This window comes from Neovison vison, chromosome 12, assembly GCF_020171115.1.
Source record: "Neovison vison isolate M4711 chromosome 12, ASM_NN_V1, whole genome shotgun sequence".
In the NCBI taxonomy this organism is placed as follows: domain Eukaryota; kingdom Metazoa; phylum Chordata; class Mammalia; order Carnivora; family Mustelidae; genus Neogale; species Neogale vison.
Genome location: NC_058102.1, coordinates 32,320,284 through 32,339,675, shown reverse-complemented (window position 1 = coordinate 32,339,675; position 19,392 = coordinate 32,320,284). Strand labels below are relative to the sequence as shown.

Sequence of the window (19,392 nt, the reverse complement as noted above, 5' to 3'; positions counted from 1 at the left end):
CCTCTTTTTCTAACAAAGAACATCCAATTTGTCAAAAGAAAATATTCTCTCAAAGCAAAGTTAGAAATATCAAAAGTACTTATATGAGTATTTAAAAGGATTTAACATACATGTATACATATATGTGAGTATGTGCATATGTGTATGAATACATGTACATAAATAATTATTATTTTCTAGATCAACAGAAATATATCTGAATGTATAAACTGCATAATAGATCACTATATTACTTGTAATTATTTATCTCTATATATGCACACATAACATATGTATGTGTATAATGTGTATAAGTAAATATAGAAAATATTTGAGCAAACTAAATTACAGCATTGTTTGAACTCATTTGAATAGACATCTTTAGGGCACTGTGACAACCTCTGAAAATCCACATTTGTTCTAAGTACACAATTATAATGCTTATAAAAATTGCAGTAATGCACATCTAGATGCCAGAAATGTGAGAAAATAAATTTCTGTTGTTAAGAAAATTGCAACAAATCACATTTCAACAAGTTTTAAAGAATTGGTTAGAAAAATAACATTAAAGAACTTGTATTTCAAAATTTAAAATGAATATTTAATTTATCGGTGAGTAAAGTAAAAAATCATTAAGCCCAGTAGGAAAGAGTCACTGAATGATAGTCACTGTACCACAACAAGTTAAATTTGTGCAATGTAGCTGAAATACAGGAAATGTACGATTTTGAACATTTATATTTCTCAGAAGAATCAGTAAGCTTTATAATAGCTATACCCCAAATAAAAAGCAGAATAAATCTATAGATACAGTACTAAAAAAAATAAATAATAAAGATAGGACATACCTCGGCAACTGTAAAATACAGATTCAACAGAAAACAAAAACAAAAGTTGATTCTTTGAAAAACTATTAAATTTGAACAAAACTATAATGAGTGTATACTAAGTCACACACATAAAAGTAAATACAAATAGCCTCATCAAAATACTAGAGTATACTCAGGAGTGATTAAGGGAGATAATTCCTTATTGGACTTTATTTCAAGTATACAAATTTATTTCAGGGTTAGGGATGTATACTGTTCAGAATTAGAAAATTGGGGCACCTTGATGGCTCAGTCACTTAAGCGTCCCAGTCTTAGTTTTGACTCAGGTCGTGATCTCAGAGTCATGAGATCAAGCACTGGATTGGGCTCTGTGCTGAGTGTGGAGCCTGCTTAAGATTCTCTCTCTCCCTCTTCATCTGCCCCAGCCCACGCTGCTCCTGCACAAGTCTCTCTCTCTCTCTCAAAAAAAGAGAAGAAGTTAACGTTATTCGGCTAATTACCATATTAAAAGAGAAAATATTAATTGCCAAAAAAACCTTTTGATCAAATTTAAAAGTCATTTTAAATAACTTTTAGCAAACCTTAATAAAATGGTACACCTTAACTTCATAAAGGGCATCTACCATAAACCTCCAGCAAACATCATCCATTTTCTTTTTTCTTTCTTTCTTTCTTTTTTTTTTTTTTTTTTTGATGGATCAGTTATTTAATTAGGTTCTTTGTAAAACATTTAGAACACCAGTTTCTGAGAGAAAACACAGAATGCAGATAGCCCTGAAGCTGACGAATAGCTCTGTCGGCCGAATTTGCCAGTTCACAGCTTTCTGATCAACCTTGCACTGCTCTGTAATCTTGTATTTCTCTTTCTCTGAGTCAAAGATCCCGCCTTCCTGGTGTCCAGGTTTATGCAGCTGCTGCTTCTTGAAGCAAGCATCAGTGAGATGTTTTGGGATTTTCACACTGATGCTATCAATTTTGGTGGAGGTGGCAGTGACGCATTTCTGGTGTGTTCTACACAGAGGACCTTAATTGGGGGCCAGAGGTCCAGTCAAAAGTAACAAACCACTTCTCAGTTGCTTCAGGGAAACCCCTTCTTGCCTCTGTGGCACCCAGTGAGGGTGATCAAAATGATCCTGGGAGTGACACCTGCTCGCAGTTTTCTCTCATGCTGCTTGAAAGGTTTTTTACTGTGGCTTAGCAGCTTTCAAGGCACATCTTCAGTCAGGTAACACCTAGGCATTTGCGAAGTTTAACCACTTGGGTACCACCATTCTTGTCACCACCAACTGGTTTTGTGATGGTAGCAAGAACCTTCTCCTTTTCTTCTCAAAGCTGGATTTAGCTACTGAATACTCCCTCTTGTATGTAGCCTTTCTGGAATACAGAGCCTACCAGAAATGCTGCCAATTTCTCTAGCTAGGACAGGGTTTCAACTGTAGTGGGCTTCCTCTTCTTTCGCATTCTAGCCTTGATGTTACCCTTCTTCACTTTGGCACCAGGATCAACCTTCTTGGTTTCAGGTTTCTTTTCCTTAGCATCTAGTTTCTCAGCCTTTTCACCTGCCCTTCTTGCCAGACGGTAAAGAGCAAACATCATGCATTTCTAACATTAAACATCTTCCTTTAGGATGAGGAATGTGACAAGGACACCCCAAATCATTGAAGTAAAAGATGAAGCCAACCCAAGAAGTAAGAAATATAAATAAACTACTTTAAGAATTAAAAACTGGGTATCTGCTTCAAGCCATGTTGTAGTAACAGGAAATTTGCTCATCCACCCTAGAAGCTAGAAGACAAACAAAATATCTGAAACAATAGTTCTGAAGCATTAAACAAGAGAGTGCAAGATAGTGGTCCTTGAGAAAAGGAAAATAAATAAATGGAGCTCTACAGTTGCTCAAGATCTCCATCTGAAAAGAATTTCTAGTGCATGGCACAGAGCTAAAGAACCTAAAAAAGTTAAAAATTGATATTTGCTTTTCATAATTATGAACAGGAAAATGTCAATCACCACAGCTGCTATTCTATATTGAATTGTAGACTGTAGTGGGTAGTATTTTGTAGAATATTTAAGATTTGGAAAAGAGGAAACAAAATGCAAAAACAAAACAAAAATAAAAAATATATAAAATGGAACAGAATAAGAGAAAAATATATCAAAACAATATTATTCATTAAAACCAGCCATGACTTATTAGAAATAACTAAAAAAAAAACCTGTCTCATTAATCAGATGTACCTAAGAATAACTGTAACAATATATATGCAAGCCTTCTGAATAAAAATCAGTTACACTTTATTGAAGGATATAGAAGAAAAATGCAATATTAATGGATTTGAGGACCCAGTATTGTGAAGAGTCAATTGTTTTTAATCCATTCTCAACAAGTCAATGCCAATAAAAACCTCAAGATGATGCTCAGATTTATAAGGAAAATTCATAACAAGGAAAAGATCTTAGGAGAATCAAAATATCTTTCCACGAAAAAGGAGGAAAGGAAAATCAATATTTAATTACCAAAATAATTAAAATGTTGTGGTGTTTTCTGTGGAATAGAAAAAGGAATGTAGCTAGAAAGAATAGTATTAGAGTTTCCCAAATCAGACCCGTGCACTTATGGAAACTGACCTGTAATAAAATGAGCACTTCAAATCAGTAGGAGAGTGTAAGAATTATTTTTCAAACTATTCTTGGACAACTGGCCATCCAGTTGGAAGAAAAAGAAAAGAAACAACACAAAAATGATCACTGCATCTTGCTATTCACACACACACACACACACACTCATTTACATACCTAGTTATAGAAATGTATATATTCTGGAGAGATTAAAGATTAAAGGTAAAAAACAAATGCAAACTTAGAAGAAAATATTTTTATGCTAGTGGGATAAGAAAAAATATTTCAAAATCATGGAAATTCAGAAAACTTAGAAAAAAGGACACATTTGATAGCAATTAAAAATATATAAGCTTAAATATATACATATGTACATATATATACTTTAATATGTCTAAGAAAACCATAATCAAAGTTTAAAAATAAATATATGTATGTATGATCATGTATATGTATATGTATTATATGTTATAGTAGGTTAGCATTTCAATTGTAGACAGAAATACATAACCGAAAAAATAAATAGTTGAAAACATATGAACAGATCATCTACAGAGAAGGAAACCTGTCTGGCAATCAACAGAAGAACATTTGCTCAGTCACATTACTATTGAGGAAATGCAAGTTAAAACAGCACCGTTTCATTCCAAATCTACCAGATTGCCAGTAATCAAAAGTTTCATGAATATCAAGTGTATAGCCAATGCTGAGTGAGATATGAAATTGGAAAGCAACTTGGCAATATGTGGAATAGCTGATGATGCCCATGTCACATGATCCAGCCATGCCACTTCTAAATATATGTTTTAGCAAAAAGCTTGAATATGCATTTAATGAGACATGCAAAGGAATGTTCACTGAACCACTTTTTACAGTGGTGTGGTTTTTTGAATGTTGTCACTAGGCAAGTAGATAAAGAAAATATAGTATATAGCATATTTCAATTCAGCAATTAAGATGAATGAATATAGTCTGCATGTATTAATGTGAATCTATATAAAAATGTTGAATGAAAAGCATATTATAGATAGAGATATGCAATATGAGAGGACTGACAAATATTTCAAAGTACATTATTTGTGCATATGTACATAGCTAAAATATTAAAGCCTGTGTGGAAATGTCACACATAACTTTGGCAAAGTAATTATCTCTGGGGAGGAAAAGAGGGTAAGGCAATCAAGTAAAGATGCCAAGGTGGCTTCAAGCTCTATTGTTAAATTCTATTTCTTTGAAGCAAAAGATCTGAGGTAATCCTGGCAAGTCTATCAAGATTAAATGCGTTTTTGGTACATTTAAAAATGCCATTTATATTTTATATTAAAATACAAAATATTTTAATAAAATTTTTAAAATGAGTTTGATAAATATCAATGAAGCTTTCCCCCAAAACACTCAGTTAATGCTTTAGCCTCTGCAAAACCATTACAGTGTAATGTCCTCATTTACTATTATAAACAAGAGTAGAAGGGAAGACCCAACTTGTCTGTCATTCATCTTCCTATTGACTCTAACTTAATTCTGGCATTTAATTTGGCTGATCAGATGATTAAATAAAGAACATGTGTACTTTAATACACTAGTGATAAAGCATTTTAATATTTGAGTTAGAACTGTAATCATTTATTAATAAACTTATTGTCTTCCACAAACACACATATACATATCAAGCAACAAATATACACAAAATCTGTGTGTGGTTTTATGTATATATGATACATATGTGATATATCCACGTATTACATACACACACAAAATATTTATGATTAAATGTCTAAATAATCCAAAGAAGAAAGAAAAATAAATAAATAAATACTCCAAAGAGAGTAGAGAATCCTCATTTCTATTCTAGGAAAGCATATTGAAAAAGTAAGTACACCATCAATTAAAATATTTCCCTAATTCCATTTGTTTTGTAAGCTGGGAAAAAATTGTTAAATATATATATATATATATATATATATATATATATATATATATATATATATAACTTTTCCCAGTCTCACGAATTTAAAGGAACCTAGAGAACACATTTTGACTGTATCATATGACATATACTTTAGTCATTCAATTGAGCTCAAGATTGTTTTGGCCAAGGATGTTTCAAATAGTTTGTTTTTATAGAAATCTATCTTCCCAGAACTAATTAGTAAGAAACTCAGCAACATTTATTTTGTATTTTTTTAAGTGGGTTGAGATCATTCAGTAATAGTCCCTTAGCTTCTCCTAAGGTAAGTACTTTAAATCTTGTGGAAAAATATCAAATCAAATAAAGAAGTTCAATGTCAATAAAAACATGCAGAGGATAGATGCCACAGATAGAAACACTCATCATTTCCACAGTAAAGCCATAAGTATTCCTGCCAACAACTCTTAAGTAAAAATTACTTTTGTATTTGATATATATACACCAATGTATATACTGATGGATCCCAATACTGTTTAAATAATGAAACAGTAGATTGTTTCTACCACTGATGATTAATTTCCCTGCTTATATACCTCAAAATTCCAATGCACAATTTTGTATATTTCATGCTACTTTATTAAACTAATCATCCCTCAACTACTTTGAAAAGTTCCTTGAGAGCAGTATCTTATCTTTGAGTATGCTCAGCACAGCGCCTGGTACATGATAGATGTTTAATAAAGAGTTGTTACATGAGTGTGCCATTGCCCAATGGATCAAGTAGGTGCAAGTGCAGTTCAGCAATCCCCACAAAATAATTCATAAAACTTTATAAAATTTTCATTCTCGGATGATTTGGCTTTGTATTTGGTAAAGGAAAAATAATATTGTGATAGTACCCCAAAGTAAGCCTTTAGAATTAATATCTAATCTAAATTGTAGATAATGAATTGAGAAAAATTGCAATAGATTACACAAAATGAAAGAAAACGTATTAATTTAATTTTACTGATAATGTTTCTTTTATATTTTCCAATATTAAAAAACAGTACTGTTGCCTTGGGTATGTATTCACATATGTGCAAATGTTTGAAAGCACATTTAAACTCAACTCTTATGTTACTATATCAATGCCTGTAGCACAGGACACAACAAATAGTAAACATGGATCATTTGTTGACTAAGTGGTTAAAAATCGTTAAATTCATTAGTTAATGGGAAATCTCTAACCCTAGGGTATCTGTCTCCTTAAATAAAACTACCTGGATAAGTTATTTATTCTCCCATTTACACAGTAACTCTCAATTTAGGTATTGTATTATTGGTTCAGTTTGGAAAATTATTTTTAAGCTATTTAATTTGCATTGATGAGCCTCATTTCCATGAGGTGAACATCATTATATAATCATTATTTACTCCATTGATTCTTGTAGGCTTATTTTACTATGTTCACTCTTAAATTGATTGATTCTCGTATATTTCTCTGTTGTAGAATCCAATGAATTAGGAGTCTGAGTTATTTCCACTTATATCGTTATCAGTTCCCAAATGCAATCAATTTAAAAGATTATTAAATTGCCTGTGGAATATTACATTTTAAGCTTTATAATACACTAGAAAATATTTGGAATCTTTATCTATATATATCACTACTTTTTTGAAGGAAAGGAACATGTTTCTGCAAATATCACCACCCTAACCAACCAACTTCATTTTGAAAAATTTTAGGGACATTTTCTCAAAGAAAACTTGGGAGTTTAATTGAGAACTTGTGATAACAAAGGGCATTTTACGTTTTTCAACATAATCTTATTTAACTTAATACTCAAAATAACCTGTGGGGATAGACGAGTAGGAGATTCTGAAAGCATAGAAAGAAAAGGGGAATGCTCTGAAGGGCTGTTCCTGAGGCTTCTATAGAATTGGAGCTAACTTTAAGTAAGTGCATTGGCAGGTTCCCTGCCTTCCAAATGGCCTTCTAGAAACCATGAAGGATTTGTAATGAAGATGGCTGAAGTGTTGCTATTACTCTCCAGGATTCCACTCCTTACTGTGATGATTGCTGAATAATTTTTGCTCCTCGGTGGGTCCACAGTAGTATGTGTTGGTCCATATCCAAATCCTTAGGCTTAGGATACTAGAGAGAGATGTGAATTTATTTATACTTGGCATTTCACCATCTGTTCTCACACTTCTTGGCTTGGTCTGTCCATAATGACAAACTTTTCAGTAAGAAATTGCAAGGTTTGCCAATGATTCCCTTGATCTGTTTCTTAGCCTCACAATAATTTCTAGGGACTAGATCCTGAACATGGTCTATGCTATTTATAATGCCAAAGAACAGTACTGTATTCATTTCCCATCACCTATAATATTCTTATTAAATATTTCTTAAATGAATATTTTGCTTAATGGTTGTATAAATGGCACCAATATCATGGTAATCATTCTGAAGTTGTCATGCTGGAAAAGATCCAGATGAAACCTGAATATCAATCTATCCCCCAAAGGTTTTCAAAATTGTCTGACTCTATCTCCAGAATATATGACTGAATCAAAATTTTAATCATTTATTGTCTACTTTTTCCAATACATTTATTCATTTATTCCACAAACATATATTGAGTGTCTCTATATACCAGGCATTATGCTAGGACTGAAAAAGAATTATTCTACATCAACATATTGAATATAATTTACTAATTATACTATAAATATAGTAATATCCAGATAGTTCATAGTAGCTATCAAAGAATACGGGGCTTGTCAGTATCTTGAACTATTTTTACACCTCTAAAATTCCTTGACTTCCTTTTTGAAATAACATAAAAAAATAAACAGCCCTAGATGGAATTCTTTAAAATTTTCCCATTTAAATGGAACAGCAGCTTGCATCTTGGACTCAGAAATCATTCCTTCTTTGCTCAAGTATCAGATGCAAGCAAGATCTCACCTTTAATTAAAGTTGCATTGCTGTAACTTTGTTCTATATAAATTTAATCTTAAGTTTTCATGTGATAAACAAGAATGGATTTGGAAAATACCAGGTAAAACTTGGAAAGGTGGCATAGAAAAGATTGTACTTTAGAAGTGGAATTTACCTTTTATAGCATTTAATTCAACCTCTACATCCTTTTTTTTTTCACAGATGAGAAAATCTAGGTTCAGAAAGGTGAAGCAGTTTACCAAAGCCGAATGTGGTCTGTAACTCAAGTCTCCTAAAACTAAATTCACTGTTTGATCAGACTGAGTTGCCTTCTGTGGCATTTATCTATCATATTCTTGGCTAGCCTAAACCCAACCCCTCACCCCACTCTCAACTTCCTCCCAATTTCCACATCCTCATTTGGAGGTGATTCCTTATTGTGTGATCTTCTCAGTAGAGTGATTCTGGACACCCTTTCTGCTGCCTTCCATTAGGAAAGCTCAGGGCATCTTATCACTAACTATCCATGGATACATACAGAGTACGGAAGTATGATCATCAAAATCTTATAAATCAACATACACTACTACAATGTAGCTTAAGTTAATAATATAAAAATAGAAGCAACTTTTGTTCATCAGATTTAATGCAACACAATCTATTGCCTCAGGTTCTTCACAGCACAGCCAGCCAGCACTGGGCCAGATGTTCCCTTTGAAAGAACCATAATACGTACTGCTGAAGGCCCAAACCCTTCTTGGTTCCTACTCATACTTCAAGTATGGAAAACAAGCCTCCCGTGCAAACTCTATACCCTTTTCCATAATTTCTACCTCTCTCTCTCTCTTTTTAACTGATAATGCCTGAGTAATATGTTTTAAAATCTCTCTTTTTGTGTTAAAGATTTACCTATTTATTTCAGAGAGAGAGAGAGAGAGAGAGAGCACATGAGCACATGCAGGAGCAGGGGAGGGGCAGAGACAAGGACTCCCTGCTGAGAAAAGAGCCTGACTCCGGCTTGATCCTAGTACCCTGAGATCACCATCCCAGCCAAAACCAAGAGTCAGACATTTAACTGATTGTGCCACCCAGATGCCATAAAGTATCTCTTTTCTAATGGTAGAATAAACACAAACAAACAAACAAAAGAGAGAGTGCCCTCAGCAGGAAGTCTCAAAACATTAGAAAAACAGAAATCCTTAAATTCCAGATAGTTAACTATTTCCTTGCATTGAAAGCATCTATTTTTTTTTCTGATTTTAAATAAAACACTGTTGTAAAAAAATTAAGAATTTCTACAGGTTATAGTAAATAATCAAGCAGCATAAACACTACATTATAATAAAGATAAAAATAGTTCATTATTTATATTTAATTGTTTTCTTTTAATTTATTCACAATTCCATGTATGAACCTTTGTTAACTTTCCAGTGCATGTAGCCATTGCTCTAGGCATGCAGAGGAGAATGAGGTCAGAAGTTCCTAATAAGGGGCACCTGGGTTAAAGCCTCTGCCTTTGGCTCAGGTCATGATCTCGCGTCCTGGGATCGAGTCCCGCATCGGGCTCTCTGCTCAGCAGGGAGCCTGCTTCCTCCTCTCTCTCTCTCTCTCTGCCTGCCTCTCTGCCTACTTGTGATCTCTCTCTGTCAAATAAATAAATAAAATCTTTTAAAAAAAAAAAAAGAAGTTCCTAATAAAATTCCAAGTTTTCTTTCTGCCAGTAATAAGAGCAATGATAAGACAAATGAAATTAATGCCCAACAAAGATTTATAGTAAGATTCAATGTGATCCTTCTCAAGAATCAGGATTCTTTAGAATACCTAGGACCATGATGATATGGAAATGTTGGGGTTCAGAGTCAAGAAAGAATTATTGAGATGTCTTTGGTGCAAACAGGGTGATTTTATTAAAGCATGGGGACAGGGCCCATGGGTAGAAAGAACTGCACTGGAGTTGTGACCAGTGATTGATTTGATACTTTCAAGTTGGGAGGGGGTTGGGGACAGCACAAGCCTCCAAATTTTTTGGGAAACAGTTTCTAGGACCCTGAGAGGTCTAGCTATTGTTAGGAAAAGGTTATTACTGTGTAGTAAAATCTCGGGCAGGAGACTCCTCAGATATGAAACGGTGGTTCACATGCTTGGAGGATGATTGCTAACCTATACCTTGTGAGGTAGAGATAGAGGAAGTTTCCAAAGGAATTTCTGTATGTTTAAAGTAGACTCACAGGATCCTGAGGGGTCAGGATAATGTTAAGCTAAGATTGCCTTTTGCCCTGAGCAAAGTGTCAACTTTGAGGCAGCTGAGCTCCCAGAGGAAGTTCCAAGGACTTGTCAATGGGCTGTAAGTAGTAAGGAAATTTAATTTTTAATTCTAATTTTTTCAAGATCTTGTCAATGGGCTATAGGTAGTAAAGAAAATTTTTTTCTTTTGCTTTTGTTTCCCACATTAATCAATGTCAAACCTAACTAGATGTCTACCACTACAGACTACCATCAAAAAAAAAAAAAAAAAGCATGGGTAAAGATATATCTATTGTATGATATCAATAGTAGATAAAACTTCACCCTATGCCTCACTTTGGGAGGTCCCTATTGATATATGCAACTTGATTTTAAAGTATATTATAAGGTTTCTGGGCCCATATATAGTATGGTACTATATCAATGAGGATTTAAAATAATTGGAGAATAAAGGGTAAAGAAGAGATAATTACCTATTTCCTTTTTTATCTAAGCAGCACACCTGGAGAGTTTTCATACTGTCCAGGCACCACCTCTTCATATTAAGATCCACAAACAACTATCTCTTTACCTTTTTGTTAATAAATGTTCATTTTTGGCTAAGTTCGTATCTCTGCTCTGAGAAAAAGTTAATGATTCTCTTATTATGATATGACTCTTTGGAACCAATTTGTATTATAACAATATAGATCTCCATGCCTCAAAGGTTCCCATATGTTTTATGCTAGATAACATAATTTCTTATTACTACTTCATCTATTGTGCTGCCAGAAATAATGGATTCCAATGACTCTCAAAAAGAATAATTGTACTCTATTGATGGCAATGACAAATACAAGTCTTACACAGATTATGCAGGAAAATGTGAATGATTATTCTTTTTCTTATTTTGTTAAATTTGTCATTTGGGAATTTTGTAGTGTAAACATTGAGCAATGCATATTCGGATCACCTTCATCTCTTGAACATTTTAGGCTGTAATCACTTCATTACTAGAATGTCATCTCCAGTGATGACTACATCTCTGCCTTCTCCACAACACCATCAGCAGAGAGCTGGCAAAGGGCTAACGGATGGAAAGGCTGTCACACAGATACAAGAGTATCTGACATGCTTAAGACCTGTGTAGTAGAGCATGATGTTACCACAGAGCAACATAGAAAATCTGTGGGGAAAGTCCATTAACATTGTGAAGTGAATGTCTCAGAAGCCACAGGCAAAAACAAAGACACACAGGAAGACTGCCTGACGTATGGCGTGGAACTTGTAGAGAAGTTGGGGGGGAAAACCTTGGTGCCAGTGGCTGACACACAGGGTAAAGGATTTCTCTCATCACCCCCATTGCCCTGGGATGTTATAGATTTGAGGAACATTTCAGTCAAACCATTATAACAGGTAAAAGTCCAAGTGTTTTTGATTATTGGTAGTGAAACATGGATAATCAGACCCCTGACCTCCCCTGAGTCCAATGAGAATAAGAGATACTAAATCAAGTCATCAGCATTCTGGAAATGAAAAAATAAATAAATAAATAAATAAAAATGCTCCAGTCAGGAGAAAAAGAAATCCTCATCAAGCTTGCTCTTGGAACCAGGCGTCACCCGCAGGGCCTATGACATGCTATAGACACTAGACCTGGAGCTTTTCTGTGTTATCAGGTCAACAAAAGGAGTTCGTGGGGTGGTCAAGAAAGGGCAGTTGTAAAACAGTAGGGTGCCCTAATGAGTAGAAATGGGCACAGGTATACCCACGTCCCAATCTGCATTGAAAATAAGCCAACCAGATGGCATGGCTGACCACAGGGTTCACAGACACTGGGTAGAAACTTAGATAAATCTGAGGTAGGCATTTCTATCAACCAGAACCCACTACTGACCAGGTCTGGACATGGAGTACTTTGGGCACAGTTTTCTAATGGAATTAAGGGTAATCCAAACAGAAAATTTATTAAGGAGACACCCTAAATGAGGGGGTAGGGGCAGGGGCACAAACTTGCTTGGCATTAAAGTATTGTTCTGTGGAATATATTAGATACCTACTTTGGTATTTCAGAATACATATTTATACGCTTCCTCCTCTCCTTCCTTCCTTCGCTCTGTCTCTCCTTCTCACTTTTTATTTCTGTCTGGATGTGATATAACAATAAACTAATCTAACTCCCATTGATATATAGATAAGGAGAATGAACGATGATGTTACCAAAATGAAACTTTATGCAAACGGTAGATGTAGCAGTCCTGAGAAAATAGAAGCTGTAGAAAAAGTCAAATACAGTCTACAACTCCAAACTGGGCAGGCAAATAAAATGACTGACAGGCACCGACCCAGGCATGGTAGAAGGAGATAGATGTTACTTTCTACCTGAACTAGGTAACTGGCTTTGGAAGGATACAATAAAATGAAATATTTCCTAGAGCTTTAATGCAAAATATTTCACAGATAATAGCACACTTTATTTAAAATTATTACAAAAGTAAAAAAACCATGAATTGACAATCGAACAGGGAGTAAGAAAAGAATAACACAATAAGGTTGCCAGTCAGAAATCAAAATTGAACTGAATCTTCAAGCATTAAAATGCATTATAGATTTTAGGTTGTTTCAAGGATTAAGTGTATTTTCCTTTTTCAGAGAAAGATATGAAGATATGAAGATGATTAGATGACAGTCTGTGACAGACTGTGACAATAAATAAGGAAGTATTTCTTATAGTCTAATTTCCAGGAAGAATAAATTTAAGATTTTATATATATATATATATATATATATATATATACACACACATATACATATATATAATTTGTATTATAAGTTTATATTATACATTATATAAATATATAATTATATATAATTTATATTTAAGATTACATATATAAATAATATTTATACTCTTAAAAAACATGTGAAATATTCCTTTTACCAACAGGCCTCAACTCTCTTTTATAAAAGAAAAAGAAAACAAAATTTTATCAATATTTTTGGCATCTACTTACATGTTGGAAATTTTCCGAAGTAGATAAGTAAGCTTTCAGTCACTATGTTTTTCCAAGTAATTCTCACTAGTCAGCACTCTTTAAAAAAAAAAAAAAGTCACCTCACTTAATGCTATAAAGTGGACTTTAATCCACAAGCAGTTTTAAATTTTATGATATCTCAAAAACTGCAGGCCTGAATACAGAAATAATCATGTAAACATTTAAACCCTGTGTGTGTGGGGGCGCCTGGGTGGCTCAGTGGGTTAAGCCGCTGCCTTCGGCTCAGGTCATGATCTCAGGGTCCTGGGATCGAGTCCCGCATCGGGCTCTCTGCTCAGCAGGGAGCCTGCTTCCTCCTCTCTCTCTCTCTCTCTGCCTGCCTCTCTGCCTACTTGTGATCTCTCTCTGTCAAATAAATAAAATAAAATATATAAAAAAAAATAAACTTATAAAAAAAAAATAAAAAAAAAAAATAAACCCTGTGTGTGCATATGTGTATCTGAGTAGTTAGTAAAGAATGAATTGGAAAGTACTGATGGTCACAAAAAAAAAAATAAATAAATGAATTGGGGTCATAATTAGAATGTAAAATGTTCTCTTGAAGAGACATTTCTGCACAGAAGACATCCAGATGGCCAACAGACAGATGAAAAAGTGTTCCACGTCACTCGGCATCAGGGAAATACAAATCAAAACCACAATGAGATACCACCTCACACCAGTCAGAATAGCTAAAATTAACAAGTCAGGAAATGACAGATGCTGGCAAGTATGTGAAGAAAGGGGAACCCTCCTACACTGTTGGTGGGAATGCAAGCTGGTGCAGCCACTCTGGAAAACAGCATGGAGGTTCCTAAAAAGTTGAAAATAGAGCTACAGGACAACCCAGCAATCACACTACTGGGTATTTACCTTAGAGATACAAATGCAGTGATCCAAAGGGGCACAGGCACCTGAATGTTTATAGCATCAATGTCCACAATAGCCAAACTATGGAAAGAACCTAGATATCCATCAACAGATGAATGGATAAAGAAGAAGTGGTGTATATATATACAATGGAATACTATGCAGCCATAAAAGAAATGAAATCTTGCCATTTGCAATGATGTGGATGGAACTAGAGGGTATCATGCTGAGCAAAATAAGTCAATCATAGAAAGACAATTATCATATGATCTCCCTGATATGAGGAATTTGAGAGGCAGAGCGGGGAGTTTGGGGGTAGGGAAGGAAAAAACAAAACATGATTGGATTGGGAGGGAGACAAACCATACAAGACTCTTAATCTCAGAAAACAAACTGAGGGTTGCTATGGAGAGGGGGTTATGGAGAGAATAGTTGGGTTATGGACATTGGGGAGGGTATGTGCTATGGTGAGTGCAGTGAAGTGTGTAAGTCTGACGATTCACAGATCTGTACCCCTGGGGAAAATAATACATTATATGTTAATTTAAGGTGCCTCGTTAGCACAGTAGGTAGCGCATCAGTCTCATATGTTAATTTAAAAATTTTTTTTTAAAAATAGAGTGTAGAATGTTCTCAATTAATAGTGTCCACTAATAATTTTCTATACATATATGAAAAATGAATTCATAATTATTCATGTGTAGGCTCAATTAACAGAAGGACTTAGAAAGCAGTTTTATATCACTGCTGGGAAGTGCTTCAAATAGAAAATCAGTGAAGTTAATGGCATGCCTGGGTGACTCCATTAAGCATCTGCCTTTGGCTGAAGTCATGATCCCAAGGTGCTAGGATCGAGTCATGCATCAGGCTCCTCCTTGCCCAGTGAGAAGCCTGCTGCTTCTCCCTCTGCCTGCCTCTCCCTCAGCCTGTGCACTCTTTCTTTTCTCTGACAAATAAATAAATAAAATCATTTTTAAAAGTCAGTGAAGTTAATTCAATAGAGATTTGGTTTCTCAACGAATTTACTGAGACAGAGTTTTTAAAGTTCAGTCTTTCAATGGTGAACTATTTGACTTTATATGACTGCTCCAAATTCAATTAAAACATCAGCTTTGAAGATAAACTTATTTGTTTTTCCCATAGTGTAATGAATACATAGTTTGGTGGACCTTATTTTCATGTAACTTTTTTAACTATTTAAAATAATGTATGATCAGTCAATTAATCTACAACTAAGAAGGCAAGACTATACAAGAGGGAAAAGATGGTCTCTTCAATAAATGGAATTGGGAATACTGGATAGCTACATGCAAAAGGATGAAACTGGGCCACTTTTGTACACCTTACACAAAAAGTAAACTCAGAATGGATTAGAAACCTAAATATAAGACCAGAAGCCACTAAAGTCCTGAAAGAAAACATAGACAGTAATCTCTTGTTCATCAACCTTAGCAATTTTTCTGGATATGTCTCCTCAGGGAGACATATTCCTCAAGGGAAACAAATGCAAAAATAGTCTACCAGGACTACACCAAGATAAAAGACTTTTGCACGTGAAAAAAATCATCAACAATATGAAAATATTTGCATACTATGTGTCCAATAAGGGGTTAATAACCAAAATATATAAAGAACTTAAACATCTCAACACTAAAACAATAACAACAACAACAACAAAATCCATTTAAAAAATGGGCAGAGAACCTGAATAAAGATTTTTCCAAAGATGACACACCAATGGCCAACAGGCATATTGACAAGATGGTTATTGTCAGTAATCATTAGGGATATGCAAATCAAAGTCACAGTGAGATTTTACCTCATACCACTCAGAACGGCTAGTATCAAAAGACAAGAAATAACAATTGTTGGTGAGGATGTGGAGAAAAGGGAATCCTTGTGCACAGTTGGAGGAGATGCAAATTGGTGCAGTCACTATGGAAAACAGCAGGGTGGTTCATCAAAAAATTAAAAATAGAAATGACATATGATCTAATAATTCTGCTTCTGGGTATTTCCTCAAGGAAGAAAATAACCCCACCAGTTTGAAAAGATATATGCACCTCGATGTTTATTGCAGCATTATTTACAAAAGCAGATGTGATATGTGTATACACATACACAATGGAATATTACTTAGCCATAAAAAGGAATGAAATCTTGCCATAGATGGGGTGCCTGGGTCGCTCAGTCAGTTAAGCATCCAACTCTTAATTTTGGCTCAGGTCATGATCTCAGGGTATAAGATAGAACCCTGAGTCTCTTCCTCTCTCTCTGCACACCCCCCTAAAATAAATAAATAAAATCTTAAAAAAAGAAGAAAAAAAAGAAAGAAATCTTGCCATCCATGATGGTTGGACCTAGAGGGTATTATGCTAAGTAAAATAAATCAGACAGAAAAAGACAACAACCGTATGATTTCACTTGTATGTGGAAACTAAAAAACCAAAATAAGCAGACAAACAAATAGACCTATAAACATAGAGGACAAGCTGATAGTTGCCAAATTACAGGGGTGGGGGGATGAGCAAAATGGGTGATGGGAATCAAAAGTAAAAACCTCCAGTTATTAAGTAAATAAGTCAGGAGATGAAAAGTACAGCATAGGCCATACAGCTAATAATACTGTAATAACTTTGTATGGTAACAGATGGTGAATACACTTACCATGGCAAGCATTATGTAATATGTAGGATTGTTAAATCAATATGCTGTACACCTGAAACTAATGTAATGCTGTATGTCAACTATACTTCAATCTCTATATTTATGCATGTATATATGTATACATAAACACATACATATAAATTAAGTGGGTCAGCAAGGCACTGGGAATTGGCAATGGTGTATACATAATGCATGACTGCTATCAAGTAATGTGGAATATTTTATCAATCTAAATAGAAGATGAAATTTTGAAAATTCATAATTTTTAAAATATTCACATAAAAATTCAACCAGAAAACTGTTTGTGATGAATATGATACTAAACTAAACAGATTTTAGAAATGTTAAGCTCTTTTCTGCCCCATCATTAAACAGATTTTAGAAATCTTCAAGCTTTGGAGAATTACTCTCTAAATCAATAGTGTAGTCCACTAAGTGCTGGTTGCATCTTATTTACCTTTAGCTGAAGATCCTTACTGAAGTTAATCAATAAAAGAAGTCCTAAAAACCTAAAGTTTTTAGTGAGTTGTAGTTGCTGAACATTAAGTTTGCAAATAAGAAGATATTAAAATTTATTCATTTAAAAGCAAGGGCAAACCTGCACAAATTAATGTTGAGAACTACAACAGTTTACAAGAGTTCATTTGAGATTCTATAATTAGCTTTAATATTTCAACCTACAGTAAGAGGGAATTCCTGTCTTTGAGAAAATTTATAACTGGAACCTGAAAGAAATTGAGAAAACTTACGATTTTGTAGCATCTGCATTTTTTGGTAACATTTAAAGACTCATAAAGAAACAAGGATTTAAAGAATTTTGTTTCTCACAGATATTTGTGAAAATAATTGGTCTCAAATATTTATAAATTTTAATACTAAATATGGAAGTAAAATACAGTCCATTTAGCAGAATTTGCTCAGCAGGTACTGAGAAAATGTATCTCAATTAAGATATTGTGATTTTTAAAAAAAACTGAAGATGTTAAGACTTCCAAATTTATTTTATTTATTTACTTATTATTTATAAATTTTTCCTTTTTAAGAGAGCGTACATGCGCACACATACATGAGCTGGGTTTGGGGGCAGAGGGAGAGAGAGAGAAACTTGAGCATGCTTCCCCTCCCCATCACCATGGAGGCCTCAATGGGGCTTGATCTCACGACCCTCAGACTATGACCTGAACTGAAATTAAGAGTTGGATATTTAACTGATTGAGGCACCCATGTGCCCCAAAACTTTAAAATTTATTAACTGTAAAATAAAACTCTGAATAATATTGTTGGAAATATTTTCCAAAAACAAAAATAATTTTCCCATATTGGAAAAAATATATTCTTCAGCTAAATACCATTGACACAGTACTAGAGACAGATGTGACTAAGAAATTAATTAAAGACAAGCATATGCCCTAAGAATAAGAACATATTCTGCTCATGTTCAGAAAAATCAATATAAAGTTTTATTTTTTATCTTCCTTTAATATATATGGACATCTTCAGAAGTAATTTCATGTTTAAAAGTGTTTCAAATTAAACTATCTTAAAAATAAATCAATATATTGTACCTATACTCTGTATAGTGTATACTATATAGTACTATATATAGTACTATATACTATATATGTATATGTCCTGTATAGTAAGTGTATAATACTGTATTATACACTTAGATTTTGTTGAGAGTAGACTCATGTTAAATGTTCTTGTCTTACTAATAATAAAAAAAATCAATCAATAATATAATGAAATTTCCCAGTCTCTCTTTTCTTATTTACCCAGCATTTCAGTATTTTTAACAAATCAAACCCACATTCTGAACAAAAGACTTAATTCCAGTCACACATAGATTTCCATCTATGAAAATTAGTATTCTTAATATTCTTATTTCCAATATTTATTTTCAACCACTATTAAAAGAGAAACCTAAGATCTCTTGTCTAACAATAACTGCTACTTCAAGATTGTGAACATGGGGCACTGTCCTGAGTGCTTTATATTATTCTTAGTATTCTTATTTTCAATGTTTATTTTCAACCACTATTAAAAGACAAACCTAAGATCTCTTGTCTAACAATAACTGCTACTTCAAGGTTGTGAACATGGGGCACTGTCCTGAGTGCTTTATAACTTGATAAAATAAGCACTACCCTTACATACATTTATAGATGAGAACATCAAGACACAGAGAAGCTCAGTAAATTAGTCCAAGGTCACATAGCCAGCAGGTGGATGAGGCAGAAGGCAAACCAAGGTAGTCTACCTGTGCTTTATAGATGACTACAGGATACTATTCTTTGCATAAACTAGTCTTAGAATTCTGCCTTAAACTATTTC

The 19,392-nt window shown here is 33.9% G+C and overlaps 1 pseudogene; it reads right to left on the bottom strand.

The window, feature by feature from the left end:
* Positions 1-1,511: 1,511 nt before the first annotated feature.
* LOC122890874 lies at positions 1,512-2,402 on the bottom strand (annotated as a pseudogene).
* Between the last annotated feature and the right edge of the window lie 16,990 nt (positions 2,403-19,392).